Below are 17,253 nucleotides of genomic sequence, written 5' to 3'. Positions count from 1 at the left end.
CCCCTCCTAAATCAAATTAGTTAACCTCTCTTGCTGTCGGTGAAAGTGATGGACCACACAGGCTGACAGATGGAAGCATCACCGATAACCGCGTGAGTGAGTGCCATATAGGACAACAACCATCGCGCTTGGACATGTGCCAGAACATATATATGGAGAGGTGTGTGGTTGTGATGTTTTGAATACCTAATGCACAACTTTGATGTGGCATTTGCCTCAAAAACCGCAAAGTCCCCGCATAGAGTGAGGTTCATGTGACACCTAGTATATATATATATGCTGGTCACCCCCTTCGACACATACTATATACCTAGTAACACAGCCTTAAAAGAATTATTCCTCCTTGTTCGTCAAACGTACCTCTCTCTCACTGGGTCAAAGTGATGGACGATGAACTCGCGGGCCCAACACAGAAGCTAAGCGTACGTTGCACGCGAGTGATCATCCTATATAGGACTGATACGTCCATTTTGCACCATGCTTTTATATCGATATTTATTGCATTATGGGCTGTTATTAGACATTATGTCACAATACTTATGCCTATTCTCTCTTATTTTACAAGGTTTACATAAAGAGGGAGAATGCCGACAGCTGGGATTCTGGGCTAGAAAAGGAGCAAATATTAGAGACCTATTCTGCACAGCTCCAAAAGTCCTGAAACTTCACAGAAGTCATTTTCAGAATATATAAAAAATACTGAGCGCAAGAAGTTCCGAAGGGGGGCCACACCCTGCCCACGAGGGTGGGGGCGCGCCCTACCCCCTGGGCGCGCCCCTACCTCGTGGGACCCTTGGTGGCCCTCCGATGTCCATCTTCTGCTATATGGAGTCTTTTGATGAGGAAAAAATCATAAGCCAGCTTTCGGGATGATACTCCACCGCCACGAGGCGGAACCTTGGCGGAACCAATCTAGGGCTCTGGCAGAGCTGTTCTGCCGGGGAAACTTCCCTCCAGGAGGGGGAAATCATCACCATCGTCATCACCAATGATCCTCTCATCGGGAGGGGGTCAATCTCCATCAACATATTCACCAACACCATCTCCTCTCAAACCCTAGTTCATCTCTTGTATCCAATTCTTGTCTCTAAGTCTGGGATTGGTACCTGTGGGTTGCTAGTAGTGTTAATTACTCCTTGTAGTTGATGCTAGTTGATTTATTTGGTGGAAGATCATATGTTCAGATCCTATATGCATATTAATACCCCTCTGATTATGAACATGAATATGCTTTGTGAGTAGTTACGTTTGTTCCCGAGGACATGGGAGAAGTCTTGCTATTAGTAGTCATGTGAATTTGGTATTCGTTCGATATTTTGATGAGATGTATGTTGTCTCTCCTATAGCGGTGTTATGTGAACGTCGACTACATGACACTTCACCATTATTTGGGCCTAGAGGAAGGCATTGCACTACAAAAAAATACACTTCCGTGATGATATGTGTTTGTCACAGTAGGTCGCGTTTTCTGTCATGCATGTACATCCATGACAAATTTATGACAGAATCAAGATTGTCATACCTGTGCTGTCGTAGAAGTGTTCCATGACATTGCCAAAATTATCATCATGGAAGTGTCCACTTCCATGACGATAAATCGCGCGTCACAGAAGTGCTTTCGTCAAGGGTGACCGACACGTGGCATCCACCGTAACGGAACGCCATTAAGCTATCGGGTCAGATTTTGGATCCGATAACCCGTTAACAACCACGACCAATGCCGATTTTCCACATGTAAAATTCTCATTGACTGACGGATCCAACAGGCGAGATGGGCCTATGATATGTTGACACGTGGACCGGCCCAAAAGTGGCCAACAAAGATTAAATGGGCCGGCCTAACCGAACGCCCATAAGATTTAGCGGACCATAATGGGCCGTCCCAGCTAAAGGCCCGCAAAATTTAGCGGACCATAATGGGCCGGCCCAGCTAAAGGCCCACACAATTTTGCAGACCATAATGGGCCAGCCCAGCTAAAGGCCCACAAGATTTTGCGTACCATAATGGGCCGGGCCAGCTAAAGGCCCACAAGATTCTGCCGACCATAATGGGCCGGCCCAGTTAAAGGCCCAACATTCTCTGTAAAATTGGCCCTTCAACGGCCTGTCCTAAACTTGTCATCAACGCGGCCCATGGTCACTTCTGGCCCGTTAACAGTCCGCTAAGTAATTGGGCCGAATTATGGCCTGGTGTATTTCTGGCCTATTAAAGGTCCGGCTTCATTTGGGCCCATTTACAGGCCATCAAAACTTTCGGCCCATAAACGACCGTGAAGGATTTGGGTCATATTCGGCCATGTCTGACATTCGCCTGTTAGAGGCCCACTATAGCTTTGGGCCACTTTCGGCCTGTTGTCATTTTCGGCCTGTTAAAGCCGGACGTAAACCATGGGCCATATGTGGCCCAACGTCATATCGGGCCCATTAACGGCCCATATAGAAATGATGATAATCTAGCCCGACCAAAGTTCCGGCCTGTTAAAGGCCCGTGTATTAGGTCGGTGCATTTACGGCCCGTCCGAATTTCGGCCTGTTAAAGTCCAGTGGGTTATTTGGCACAATCAGGGCCCAATCTCACTTTCGGTCTATTAAAGGCCCATGTATTTTATGGGCTCGAGATATTTACACCTGTAAACGGCCTATTTTTACTTGAGGGCCCAGATTATGTTTAGGCCTGTTAAAGGCCCACTATGGGCACAGGCCTACCAGAAAAATATGAAAACTTATGCTGATTTAGGCCCAGATATTTTTAGTGGGCTACATGCCAATTTCGGCCCGTAATCGTTTTTAGCCCAATTGGAATGGGCCCGACGAATGTTGGCTTGTTGGGCTCCTACGAAGCTTTCGGCCGATTACATTACTAAGATAAACCTACACTATACAAAAATAGCGTCGTAATTACTGCAGCCTGTGGCAACATCATAAATGTTGTATCACAACAAAATAAATTCCAACCATACAACAAAAGGCCTGTTGGCATAAAGTTTACAGTCCTTCCAGATAAAAGCACCATCAGATGTATAGAAGCACAGATCATTTGACCTGAGTGCTAATGTTTCAGGCTGTAGAATCTGATGGAGCAGCACGATCTCCACCTTTTTTCCACCATTGCTCTTGAACAACGAAGCGAATGTCTGATATTCTGGTTTCAAAACCATTCATATCTTGACGACATTTCTCAACCACTATTCTTGTTTCGAAACAACGTCCATTAGGGATTGGACTTGTGTCTGGAGCACAGGTATATCACTCTGTCTAGCAGGAAGATTTTGTTCAGTAGGCGATTTGGACGAGGTTACCTTGACAACCAACCCAGAATTACGCAGGAAGGTGCTTTTTGCACTGTTAGTGGAGAGATACTGACGCACTGCAGCAAGAGGTGACATTTTGTCTGTAGTAGCCTCGTCACCTTCAGGTGGTTGTGGCTGTTCAATCATTTGTTCCATAGCTTCCTGAAAGTTTGAACTTGTAGATTAGTGTACCAGATAAGTTACTAATGAGACAAAAACAAACAAAGTAGGTTAAACGTTTATACATAACTTATTTTGGTGAACTACTGTAATACATTAGCATGTATTGTAGTGCCAACTACATAATAAAATCACTTTCGGAACATATGTCCATGTAGCATGCCTACTGTATTGTCTATTTCCTCACATTCGTTGACATCTAAGGATAAAGAGACATGGTTTAAAGTAGGATGAACATAGTATGACATCATTCATATCATGGGCAAACAGATATAAAACAAACAGGCTATTTTATCATTGTGTGCGCACGTGAACATAACAACTAGATTACAGATCAAGACCAAAAGAATATCCTTCATCTCTTTTAAACCATGTAAGGTGAAATGATACGTTAAGACAACTGTGAATAAAAGTGAACAGAGTAACTGACATTGGCTGCAAACCAAGTAGTTAAATGAACACATCACAGTACCAATCAGTTCAAGGCAGCAGGAGTAAGGACTTACAACAGCGGCTTGAACTGGTGTGCTCATGCCCTTCATCTTGCTGGTGTGGCAATCCTTGAAGATTTGCACTGCATTCGGTTCAGGTTCTTTTTGGTCCGCACGGGATTTCCTCTGTATTTGGAACAAGTCAATATAGATACGATAATATGGCACAAAAAAAGAAGGAAGTAGCAGCTATTTACAAGAGCCTCGCAGTGTGCAATATAGCTACGAGATCCTGTGGTCTGTTGGAATTTCACTTTAGAACGGTTGGTTTTGTTCTTCAAACAGTTAGCCTAGAAGAAGATACACTTGTAAGGCACATACATAAATACAAGTTCAATATGTGGTCTGATCAAATACATATAGCCTACCTGATACTTTGGATCAGACCAGTGTTTAACGAGGGCTGTCCAGTCTTCATCTGTAATATATTCCACTGGAGATGTTTGGGCGATTTCATTGTTAGCCTTGCCTTCAAAGTGAGATTTTCTAAGGTGGTACCGATACTGTCGCAGAGCAGACTGAAAAACATGAGTGCATGCTTGTCTAGTTGCATCATCTTTCGGATCCAACTTGAACCTCATCTGTTGAAAAAAGAATGTGAGTCTTATTAGGAGGAAGCTAGAAAGTATGGGACAGAGCAAGACAATATTACTAATTGCGATGAATAACATTACTTACGGATAAATGGTCAAGGAAGGTGTTAAACTGGGTATTGTCTTTCTCATTCCTGTACTGGATCCACGTTGGGAGGATACGTGCATGACACCTAACGGCAACGGCTGCCTCTGATACTAACTTGGCTGACTCTGTAGCATCACGTGGCCTTTTTAAACCTGCCTCAAAATGGATCTCCATTCTTCCTCCTTTAGATTTTGTTAATCTGTCAAGCATTATCCCTGATGTCTGTTTCCGCTTGCGCCGTGGTGCTAGTTCAACAACGAATATGGAAAGTGTTAGTGTACATCAAACTGTGAGAGTACATATAAAGGAGCATGCAACTGCAACTTGACTCGGTCAGGTACCGTCTTGGTGTTGATGCTCATGAGGTTCATCTGATCTTGCCAAGTCCTGTTGTGTCAGCAGTGCTTCGGAAGTAGTGTTAGGTGTGAAGGCAGCTTGGGAACTGGCCAGTTCCGGAGCAAACGAACGAGTAACTGGTTGAGATGCTGGTACAGTTGAAGCGGATGCTGCAGCTGGTGGAGCAGGTGATACTGTGTTTGTAGATTTAGCCGGTGGACTTGGACCTTCTACTGCACTATAAGTACCAGCAGAATCTCGACGGCAGAACCTTTTCCGTTTCACCGGACGAGTAACAGCACTCCCTACTATATTATTTTCCTTGCTCTTTTTTGACTTTGCCATGTCAAGCTGTACCCACAACACAAAAGAATAAAATCACTCTTCAGAACTCATTGATGCATGATACAGACAAGCAATACTTTGATGTAAGACAACCGTATGAGGATGGAATATGTAAGAAAAACAGGACGACATGACATATTCACAGCTACGATGTGCAAACTAAGCAGAAGGATTTTCAAGAAAATAGAAGTAATGCAAGCTAGACACCATATGAAAGATGCAACCAATATTACTCTGCCAAGTTAAAAGTGTCTTGTCATAAGTGGCAATTCGAAAAATTAGAAGCAGTACAACGTAGAAATCAATGCAAGATGCAACCACTATCAAACTGCCATGTTAAAAGCGTCCAATCATGAGTGACTGATGCGGGATACACAACAACAGTACTTTGATGTAAGAACATGGTATTATAGATAGATGCAGTGTATTCTAGACACAGAAAGCCATGTCATATGCACATGTATAACGTATAAACTCAGCAGGTGCAATTTAATCAAAATAGAAGAAATACAGGCTAGACAACATATGCAACATGAAACCAATTATCACACTGTCAACTTAGAGCAAGCACCTGCGATGGTGGAGTACGGGAGATGAACTCATCATGTAGACTTGGGACTTCAACTTCATTAGCAGTAGCAGTGGCAAATCTAGAGAGTCTCTGTTTGCGTCGGTGCGGAGGACCACCAACATCCCCTAACTTACTCTTTTCCTTCCTATTTTCTGATATTGCCTTATGAAGTCAAAACCACAAGAAGATGAATAAAATTAGCTCAGCATAACTGGTTGATGCATGATACAGACGAACACTACTTTGATGTAAGGCAAGCGCAGGATAGGAGGATGGAATATATACAAAAAAAGACAGCGTTTCATATTCACACGTACGATAGCGTGTCTTATGGGTAAGTAATCGTTGCAGGTATAAGTTGTAAGCTACGCAGATGCAATTCAACATAATCAGAAGCAATACAAACTAGACATCATACGGAAAACGCAACCACGTATAACAGTTCCAAGTAAGAGCAAGCACCGGTGATGGTGGAGTAGGGGAGATGTGCTCATCATGTACATGTATGTTCTAGAAACAGGAACACGTGTCATATTCACAGGCATTATGTGTAAAGTAAGCAGATGCAATTCAAGTTAGAAGCAATACAAGCTAGACATCATACGCAACATGCAACCACATATAATAGTGACAAGTTAGAGCAAGCACCTGTGATGGTGGAGTAGGGGAGTCATCATCTACACAGCTACGTTGACTGTCCAGCCTTGTGTTGTCTTGCGAATCTTGTTGGGAGGATGGCGGAGTAGAATCTGTAGAGACCCCCTGTTTGAGTTGCTCCGAAGGACCACCATCATCCACTGCCGGACTAATTTCCTTCAGCTGTAATGATTTTGCATTGTGAAGTCAAACCGATAAGAAAAAGGGATTAGAAACACTGCAAGACACCATATGGAAGGTGCAATCAATATCACTCTGCCAAGTTAAAACTGTCTCGTCATAGGTGGCGTTCATCAAACTAGAAGCAATACATGCTAGAAATCATATTCAAGACGCAAACCAATATCACACTGCCAACTTAAAGGTGTCCCATCATAAGTGACTGATGCAGGATACACAAGAAGAGTAGTTTCATGTAAGAACATGGTGTGATAGACAGATATAGTATGTACCAAAAACAGGAAAGCGTGTCATATTCACATGTATCATGTGTAAGCTAAGCAGATGCAGTTTACACTAATTAGGAGCAATACGAGCTAGACACCATATGCAACATGCAACCAGATATCACACTGCCAAGTTAGAGCAAGCACCTTGGATGGTGGAGTAGGGGAGCGGAGACTTGGACCTTGTAATGCACTATCAGTACAAGGAGAATCGGTACAGATGCTCCGTTTACGTTGCTGCAGAGGACCACCATCATCGCCTTCCTTACTCTTTTCCTTCCTCTTTCTTGATTTTGCCTTGTCAAGTCAAACCCACAAGAAAAAGGAATAAAATTTGCTCTTCAGAACTCATTGATGCATGATACTGACGAACACTACTTTCATGTAAGGCAGCCGCATGATAGGAGGATGGAATATGTATGAAAAACAGGACGGCGTGACATATTGACATGTATGATGTATAAAGTGTAAACTAAGCACAAGGTGCTTGAACTTGTTAGAATCGATGCAAGCTAGAAACCATATGAAAGATGAAACCAATATCACTCTGCCAAATTAAAAGGGTGCCCTAACAAATGTATTTGACCAAATTAGAAGCAATACATGGCAACAGGCTAGAAATAATATGCAATATGCAACGAATAAAGGTGACTCATCGTAAGTGATTGATGCAGGATACAGAAGAGAGGTAGTTTCATGTAAGAACAAGGTTAACACATAGATGTAGTGTGTACCAAAAATAGGAAGGCATGTCATATTCACAGGTATAGTGTGTAAACTAAGCAGATGCAATTTACCCTAATTAGAAGCATTACAAGCTAGACACCGTATGCAACATGCAACCACATATCACACTGCCAAGTAAGAGCAAGCACCTGCGATGGTGGTGTGGGGGAATTGCGGTGATCAACTAGAGAGCTACGTTGACTATCTTCATTTAGCCTTGCTGTTTCTTGAGAATCATGTGGGGAGGATGACACTGCACTCTTTAAACGAGTATGGGGTCTCACAGTAACCCACCCGGGTGACTGTCTCATCATAAGTGATTGACGAGGGATACAAAAGAGCATTAGTTTGATGTACGAACATGGTTAATAGACATATGTAGTATGTATCGAAAACAGGAAGGCATGTCATTATCAAAGGTATAATGTGTAAAGTAAGCAGATGCAATTTAACCAAATTGGAAGCAATACAAGCTAGACACCATATGCAACATGCAACCACATTTGACAGCGCGAAGTTAAAGCAAGCACCTGGGATGGTTGTGTGTGGCAATTGAGATCATCAACTGCAGAGCTACGTTTACTGTCTCCAACTGCTGACACTGCACCCGTTAGAGCGCTGGAACGCTTAGTGCTTATCTTCGAATTACACTGGAGCGACTTCTGTCTTTTCTTTTCTGCATTCATCAACACTGCGTCAGAGTCTGAAATACCCATGCATAAAAAACAATAGTGTGAGTATGGGTGAAGTGTGTGCACAATTAGTACAGTGTAAAGGTAGCAGATAGCAGGTCGGTGAGAAATAAATGACGGGAGACATATGATAGCTCTACAACATGCATGGCACACTAAATTACTACAGGATTCTATGAAAATAACAGTCGACTGAAAGCAAATAGGTCAGTCCATTTTTTCTGCACCGTCCGATGTACAAAGAACGGGCAGATCGCCTTCATCTACCTCCAGCCAGTCAGTGTTGACGATCTTCCTCGAAACGCCAGCGACCACCGGCCCAGTATTCCTCCCCTGCCTGCGCCCTCCCCTCGACCTCACCGCACCGCCGTGCTTGGCACCGCCCCCCGGCCATCCATTCAAGCCCCGCCGACCTCCAGATCGGGCGCAAGCAGCTCCTGCGCCCCACACCCCGCTTCCCCGGGGAGCAGGCGGACTAGGTGCTCCGCGCGCCTAAGCGGGTGCTGCTTCTTTTAATTGCGGTTCGACTGACCCTGAATTGAAATCCAGGCGGGCTACTGACCTCTAGCAAAGGTGAAATAGTAAAAGGGAGGAAACCTTGTGCATTTAGTATCACGAAGAAGATGCAGTAAGAAGCGCTCAACTAGTTTCTTTCGTGGGATGAATACGGTGTGAGCGGAGACGTAAGATTTGCACGAATATGGGAAGAGGAGTACCTCTTTCTGCTGGCAGTGCTGTGTCCTCCTTCTGTTTTTCCGACGATCTTCTTGTTGTTCGCCGGAAACCAGAAGTTGTGGAGGACGGTGCAGCCTTGGACGAACCCATGGCCAAGTTGTTGAGTGTGGTGCGGTGGCCGTCTGTCGGCGGCGGGGAAGCAGATCCGAGGCGGCGAACGACGGCGTAGCGGGAACAGCTCCGGTGCGGTGGACGGTTGCGACAGTGGAGCCGCAGCAGTGAGGCGCAGGACGGCGTGGTCGGAGTGGTTCTGGTACGGCGCACGTCGGCGTCGGCGTCGTGGAGGCAGCTCTGCCTCGGCTTCAGCTGCTAAGTCCTTGAGGGCGTTGCGGTTGCGGTTGCGTTGGACGACGACGTCGGGGTACCGGCTCCGGCGTGATGGAGGAGGGCGGCGGTGGATTGGCCGCTATGGGGTGGAGGACGGAGGAGACTGGGGTTTCGCGGCTGGTGGAGAGGGCGTTTTCGCGCCCACGGAGTATGAATGGGGAAACGGAGGGAGGCGGGGAACTAAGGGGGAACAATGTTTCGGTTTGAGACGCGCTTGTTTGAAATTTGGGGAAAGTTACAAACTTTCCCCCCATCTAAAATTTCGGACATATTGCGGGTTGGGGGTAGGACAGTCATGTCAGGTGTCCCAAATGTGGGCGGGATAGATTTCGGCCGAGCGCATGGGTAGGCGCCCACGGCGTATGAATGCTTCTCTGGCGTCTTGGTGAAGTTACAAACCTACCCCGGTTTAGACCTTTGGACATCGGGCCGATAGGCTACACGGGCCAGAGTCAGGACAGTAATTTCCTACCACCAAAACATTAGTCTCGCGCGGTTTCGGGTGACCAGAGGCCTATTTGGCGCTTCGTTCAATATTTGGGAGCAGAAGCATTAACGTTTTCGGTTCTCTTGAATTGAACTTTCAGGATTTGTCAAACTTCACAAATCTTTACTCTTGAAAATCCTAAAGCTACGATTATTTTGGAATGGAGGGGGTACATTTGAATATACATTGTACACGAGTATATATTAAAAAATATGCAACTTACCTCAGTTCATGCATGGTTCCAGATATAATCTCCTTGGTTGCAAAAAAAAGTTAGATATGCGTATGAATATATATATAGCATGTTCAAACTCACAACAAAGATTGATGCCCCCTTTTACATCTGATTTACAAATGCCATTATCTCGGGTTCAAATAGATGAATGCACTTCCTATGAATTCGAATCTTCGAAACCCCCTTTATGTTGAATTCGACATGTATTCTATTTCGTAGCTAGCAATTTGGAATGTATCCATGCAAGTGACAAATGTATAAAGTTCTTCACACTAACAACATGGAGTGCACTAATTAATGTTTATATATGAATTGCAAAAGCATCCATTGCCTGTATTTCAAACCGCTCTCACTCTATGGATCGATAATATGAAATAAACACATGCACATGCTAGAATTCAATTGCAGTTGAAGAAAGAGCCTACTCCTGGTACTGTATATTAGTGATAGGGGTGTGTACAAAGTACACGTGAATACCAGGCATTGTGCGTGTGTGGATACTATCGACGAACTAGCCCCCAAGCTTGTATAACATACTAAGGGCCTAGGGTTACAAATCATATATAGTCGGCTTATCACCAGTGGGGATAGAGTCCTCCGCGACTCTGGTAGCTTCGTGTTGTACGCCGAGTCCTCCACATGGGTCTTCGTATAACACGTCTCGGTCCAACCTATATGTGGCGCAGGATGGAACCGACCCATGAGTCTTCATGTTGACCCACCACAACTAGAAATGATGTGCCCACCACACCACACACGCAATCGGCCACTAAGAGAATAAGCATATACAATAGTACAACGGTATCTAGCTCACGATACGTCTCCATATTTTGTTGATGACACTGACGGACTTTGCATTTGATGCGTGCTCCGTATTTTGTTGACGACACTTACGGTCATTGTATTTGAAGCGAAAGCACGATATGGTCACTGGACTTCAGAATAAGCTCATCACGGTCACCGCATACATTTTGTCGTGCTAACCAACATGTGGTTGGATGGTTAGAGGACAGTGGTTTCTCGAGCCCACCAAGGTTAAAGTCCCGGTGCTCGCATTTATCTTGTGTTAATTTCAGTATTTTCCGGCGACGTACGTTCAGTGGGAGGAGACGTTCCACTCGACTACGAGGCACCTATGGTGACTTCGTAAAATCTCAAGATCATATATGCTGGCCCACTCTCTCGAAGGTGCTCATAGGGGTCGGGTTCGCGTGTGTGCGCTTATAGCGGTGAGTGCTTGCGCGTATATATGAGCCCTTGCGTCTGTACCGTGTTAAACAAATACATATCATGATTATACGGTCACTGGCTCACCCGTACAACTCCGTATTTTGTTGATGACACAATCAATTGACCAGTCAAACGTTCCACGCGGCGCAACTAGTGTTGCACCATCGGGGCGCGTAACCGTGGGGCCCACCTGTCAGCCCGTATATGAAAGAAAGAAATGGTAGTTTGAGTCTGTACTGTGTTAATAAAATAGGAGTACATTTTAGGGTGATCGTACGGTCACTGGCTCACCATACAGCTCCGTAATTTGTTGATAACACGATCAATTGACCAGTCAAACGGTCCACACTCAGCAGCGCACATTACCATAGGGCCCACCCGTCAGCGCGTATATGAAGGACAGAAATGGTAATAAATTAGTGGTCGGCGGGTATTCGAAGTCGTGAGACCTCTGGTTGGCAGTCACCGGCGGTTGGGGGCGTTCATTGGGCGGTGGGGTGGGGATCCCCGGAGAAAAAGCTCGGCGGGGGGGGGGGGCTAGAGGGATGGCCGGTGCGGCGGCGGACCGGCGGTGGGGAGTGGTTTCGGGGAGGGCGGGCCGGCCGCGGGCGGCGGGGGCTGGCGGTTCGGCCGGTGGTGGCTGGCAGCTCCGGGGGGTGGAGTTTGATGATAAACCGGAGGCCCTTGATTTCGTATCCAACGGTTGGAAAATCTAATGACCAGAGATGAAAAAGTCAGTCGACTGACGTGTAGCCTCACCCCACACGTACACATGCACGCACGCAAGACACGCACGCATGTAGGCGTGCAACACTGACACGTACACACGCACGCATGGTGGCGTGCAACACTGACACGTACACATGCACTCACGAACACACGCACGTACGCACCCATGCATGCAACACTGAAACGTACCCTTGCACACATGCAACACTCGCGCGCCTGCATGGACACAGCACACGATGCAAGACACACGTTCAACCTATACGTGCATGCACCCTTTGTTAAGGACATGGATTGTTACGAGTATTAATCAATCTTATCTGTGATAAGCAGAACATTGATGTTTGCAGCGGTCTTTATGAATCACAACGTATCGAACGGGCTATCAACATAGTAGGCTTATCTACATGAAAAAGATGACGTCACACTCAATGAACAATCATCGGTTTATGAAATGCCCGCTTCTGACCGCCCTGGCCCACCAAAGGTTCCTCTACTATGCGCTGCCTGCGTTGGGTCACTGACATGCAGGCCATGCACCCAAAGAGCCCACACGTCAGTGGAAGAACGGCGCGGTGTCCTAGGTCAGAGTCGAGGGCGCCACTCGCAGCACCCCCGGCTGAACACGCCTCCGTGCCGCATTCCAATGCTTCCATGAAACCCGCCCGTGTGGAAGCCGAGAAACCCACTCTGGACACACGTCCGTTCATGACCGGGCCGGCGTTAAATGCAACGCCGGCCGAGCTCCTCCCGTCCGCCGTCTATTTAATCTCCTATTTAAACGAGGCCAAACGCCGGCCAAGAATCGCACACCTCCCGCGCTCCCCTATCTCCTCCACCATTTTATCCACTCTTACAATGGCTTACGAAGAGTAGTTATTCCACATCCAAGCCGGTAGGGTATCCCGTCGTATACGAGCTATGCAGCTCGCTGATCCACCTCCCTCCCCTCGCCTGACGGAGCCAGTTGCCGCCCCAAGCCGGCGCGCGGTTCAGCAACTCACCGCTCCAGGCCAGCTCGACGAGGAGTGGCGCACGGGCGTCGTTACTGCCGCCCACGCCGCCGCCTCGTACCGTGTCTCCCGTTTCTGTGGCCGAGAATCCCATGCTGGCGGCCGTGCCATGCAAGCAGCGACAGAAGCCAGGTGTGTGGAGAGCGGCGAGTCGGTGCCCAGCGCCTCTGCGTCCGCCGCCATGATCGAGGAGAAGTAGAACACGGGAGGCCGCCGCCGCTTGGGTTCCATGAAGGCCACCGCGGAGGCGACGCCGGCGTACACAACAGGTGTCTTGCTGGATCCTTTTGTTGCGAGGACCTTCGTCGACCCCACATGGGCTCCACAGAAGAGGGCAATGTTAAGATGAACTCGAGCCGGTGCCAGCCATGGCGAAGTAGTCGCCAATATTTTGGCTACCCCGGGCAAGAACCAAAAATCCCCTCTCAACAGAATCAAATCCCTCGTTCGCCGTGGAATTTTGCCATGTGTTGTTTTCATGGACTAGCAAGATGCCCGTGCATTGCACGTAACATCAAGATGTATTTTTTTACAAACTCACGCATGCATGCAAGGGATAATTAATGTCCTCCTTTGCTAGTACTAGGAGGCAAACACCATTAATATTGCATTGATTAGTGTTAGTGGCCTTGTATATCTGCAAATTGTAATTTTGATAGTGGCCCCTTGTATATAAAAATGGAGGGAGAAAGATGAGAGATAAGGCGAGGAGGAGTGGGGCGTGGTGGTGACTGGTGGTCGGACTGGGCGGAGGCATGGGGATGGACGGCGCATTATGTCTAGGTTTGTATCTCTCTCACACACACCCACGTAGGTGGGGGACGTGCACGAAGAGAAGAGGTGCACGCACGGCGCACGTACTCCCGTCTCTTTCCCAACCACACCCGCGCGGGTACACGGTGGAGCTCATTTCTGTACGAAAAAGGCAGCCCACGTGGTAATTTGGCACGTGTACTGGTTGTCCACTTGGTGGAGGGAGGATCGTCTACCACGGGTGAACAAACAAATTGCGACTTGACGCGTTATGTTAAATTAAAAAAAGAGGCAAACCATGTGGGGCCTACCTTAGAGGCAAGGCTCTATACACTGGAGTACTTTTGATGTGTCCCGTCAACTCGCAGAACGAGGAGAAGCTTGCTTAGTACGCCGTCTCCCCCGCCCACGGGCGCGGTGGCTCGCAGGATGAGGTGAAGCTTGCTTACCACGCCTTACGCCCGCTCCCTCGCCCACGCGCGCGGTGGCTCGCAGCCCGAGGAGAAAATTTTACTACTCCCTCCGTTTACTCCTCGTCCCTACTACGTACTTTGGTTAGTACTCCCTCCATTTACTTATACAAGGCCACTATAAAAAATACATTTTGCATCTATACAAGGCCACAAATAGTAATCGAGACAAAAGTTACTACTCCCTCCTTTCCAGTTTATGGCTCAATTTCAAAATCTCTCCAACCAAGGTAGACGGTGAGTGGTCGAATTAATTTCGTAGTTTGCACAAGTAATTAGTACGCTTGTTTTTCTCAAGAAGTTGTGTTTACCGAGGCATTAGTTAGATCGAATGCATGAATGACCACTAAATTTCCATGAACTTGTACATGCATTGGTTAGTTTCCTCTACACTACTTGCGTCGGGTGATCTAACGCACCTCGAAATCCAACATGTAATGGTACTACTACTACTATAGTACTCCCTCTGTCCCAGAATATAAGAACATTTTTTATACTATGTTAGTGTTAAAAACTTTCTTATATTTTGGGACCGAGAGAGTAGAATTGAGACTTATCAAACAGAAAAACGAATGTTTTTTAGATGAGCCCTATAAACCCTAGTGGGTACGTACTCCGTAAAACAGATTTTTCCAAAACTAAGTCGCTCCCTTTCATGAATTCTGTAGTAGTATACTCCTCCGTCGACGCTCCCTTTCATGAATTCGGTACTTCCTGTCGCCGACATGTGGGACATATAGCAACCGGGTCGATGTGTCAAGCACCAAATAACAGTGCAGAACAGCAGGGGGACGCACCCCACTCGTACCGGCCCAGTAGTAGTAATGAGAAATGAGACGTCAAATCACAATGCCACACTTTCCCAGATGGACGAAGCAACCCTTATTTCACACCTCGGTTCGCCATCATCTCAAACCACGTACTAGTATCGCTTCTACCTCAAGAGGGACACGCACATCGCCTTGGTACATCATGACACGTGGGACCGCATGACAGGCCATGCTCCCCCGCCGATCGCTCAGTAAAATCACCTCATTTTTACTGTACTTCCTCCGTATCGGTTTACTACATGGCATGCACGTCGTTCTAGGTTGAGAATTTAACTGGCTATATATGTGATGAAGAGTACTCTAGCCTTTTAAAAAATGTATACTTTTGTACAGTTGTACTATCGATGGATGGCGCCATGGAGCAAAACTTGAAATTAAAAAAAGGTGGTACATATAGAGAGCGCTCGTCGCCAAATTATGCATATAGTACTATTAGAAAAGCTAGTACGTGCTTAATTGGGGTGCTAAATTCAATTAAAGAAATACTAGTAGTATGTACATACTGAAGAGTTAAAGTAACAAGAAGAAACATAACATAGTTCTGCTGGGGGCTCAGCACAACACACCCCTCAAATTAAACTAAGCACACCTGAAATTAAACTATGCAACTAATCCGGTAGACACTGCATTAGAAGTTTAGAACCACCATGAGCAACGACACTGCCACCTTACTCGGAGTCCTCGTCCACGTCCTCGACTTCGTCCTTGTCCCTATTCCTCTTGGCCGATACTTCTTTGCTTGAACCGCACACTTGGCTGTTGCTCTTCATCCAACCCTTGTAGATATTGAAGCAAAGGTAGCCATCCATTGCAGCATAGTGGATGTGGTCTATATCTAGTACATTCCGCTGCCATGCATGACGATGAAACGTGTATGGAGGTTTCACCAGTTTACCGTACGAAGGATGAACCATGGCTCCTGCCAGGGTCAGCATTGAAGGCTGACGAGAGGGCACCAGCCGATTCTTCTGGAGGTCGAAGGGGTTGCCTACAACGAGGCCTATCCGACCCAGGATTTCTTTGTCGTTACCAAAGTCTATAGTAACGAATTTGACTAGGTTGCTCCCGAGGAAGTCCTTAAAATCCTGGCACTCAACGTCGGCATGGCATATGTGGTAGACCAAGCATAAGTCATGCACGCAAACCTGGATCACGGCGGGCTTCTTCCTCTCTTTGTCCTTTAGATCCTTCTCTCGTCCCAGGACTGTCGTGTACTCAACATCTAGCCCAGCGACCCACTCATCATCTGAGTTTTCGAACATGCGTCTGAAGCGAGAAAGGCATCCTTACACCGTCACGGAAGAACGGGTGTAGATGACGTTGAACTCATCGCCGGTGATGGTTCTAACCTTGTACTCACCGCCGATCATGGAGATTTGGGACACCATGGATTTGGGAGGAGGGTTAGGATTAGTGGAACTGCCGTAATGTGAATGGACGGGAGGACTAGGAGCGAACCGCCATAGTATTGAAGGACGTGCAGGGACGAGTAGGAGCGAGCTGCCAGCGTGCGAACGGCAGGGTAGTGGCTTTCCATTCTCCCATTATACGGGCTTCCGAGAGCCCTTGGATCTGAGATTGAACGGTTGCATGGCGTGATTCTAGACCTATGGGTGAATATCCTTTCCTGGAGGGTTATTCTGTAATTTTCAGCAACTTAGCATGCGACCGTTTGATCTTAGATCCAAGGGCAGTCAGCAGCCCGTATCATGGTCGAGCCTACCACGACCGTCGCGTCGCTCGCGCGGTCGCGCCCTTGGAGATTTAACACGGTGCGTTAGGCTATCTGATGTTGGCATGTCATACAGAGTCATCACTTAGCCACTCATACTATAACAAGGTTGGCTATAAGTGTATTTTTTGTTACTCCTCTCTATCTCTTTCTTCGTACTCAAGGAAGAAACGGTGCTAGTAAGCGCGTGTATTTATTGCATTTGCCATGGAGTGACCTCTTCCAATGAAATGGTGTTGCTAAGTTTGCTTCATTTAATTAGCTATAGACTCAAAATAGTCTTTTCACCTAGGTACACGC

The sequence above is a fragment of the Triticum aestivum genome, chromosome 3A (assembly GCF_018294505.1).
Source record: "Triticum aestivum cultivar Chinese Spring chromosome 3A, IWGSC CS RefSeq v2.1, whole genome shotgun sequence".
Classification (NCBI taxonomy): Eukaryota; Viridiplantae; Streptophyta; class Magnoliopsida; order Poales; family Poaceae; genus Triticum; species Triticum aestivum.
The sequence above is the reverse complement of the archived record's forward strand: the minus strand, read 5'-3'. Positions refer to the sequence as shown.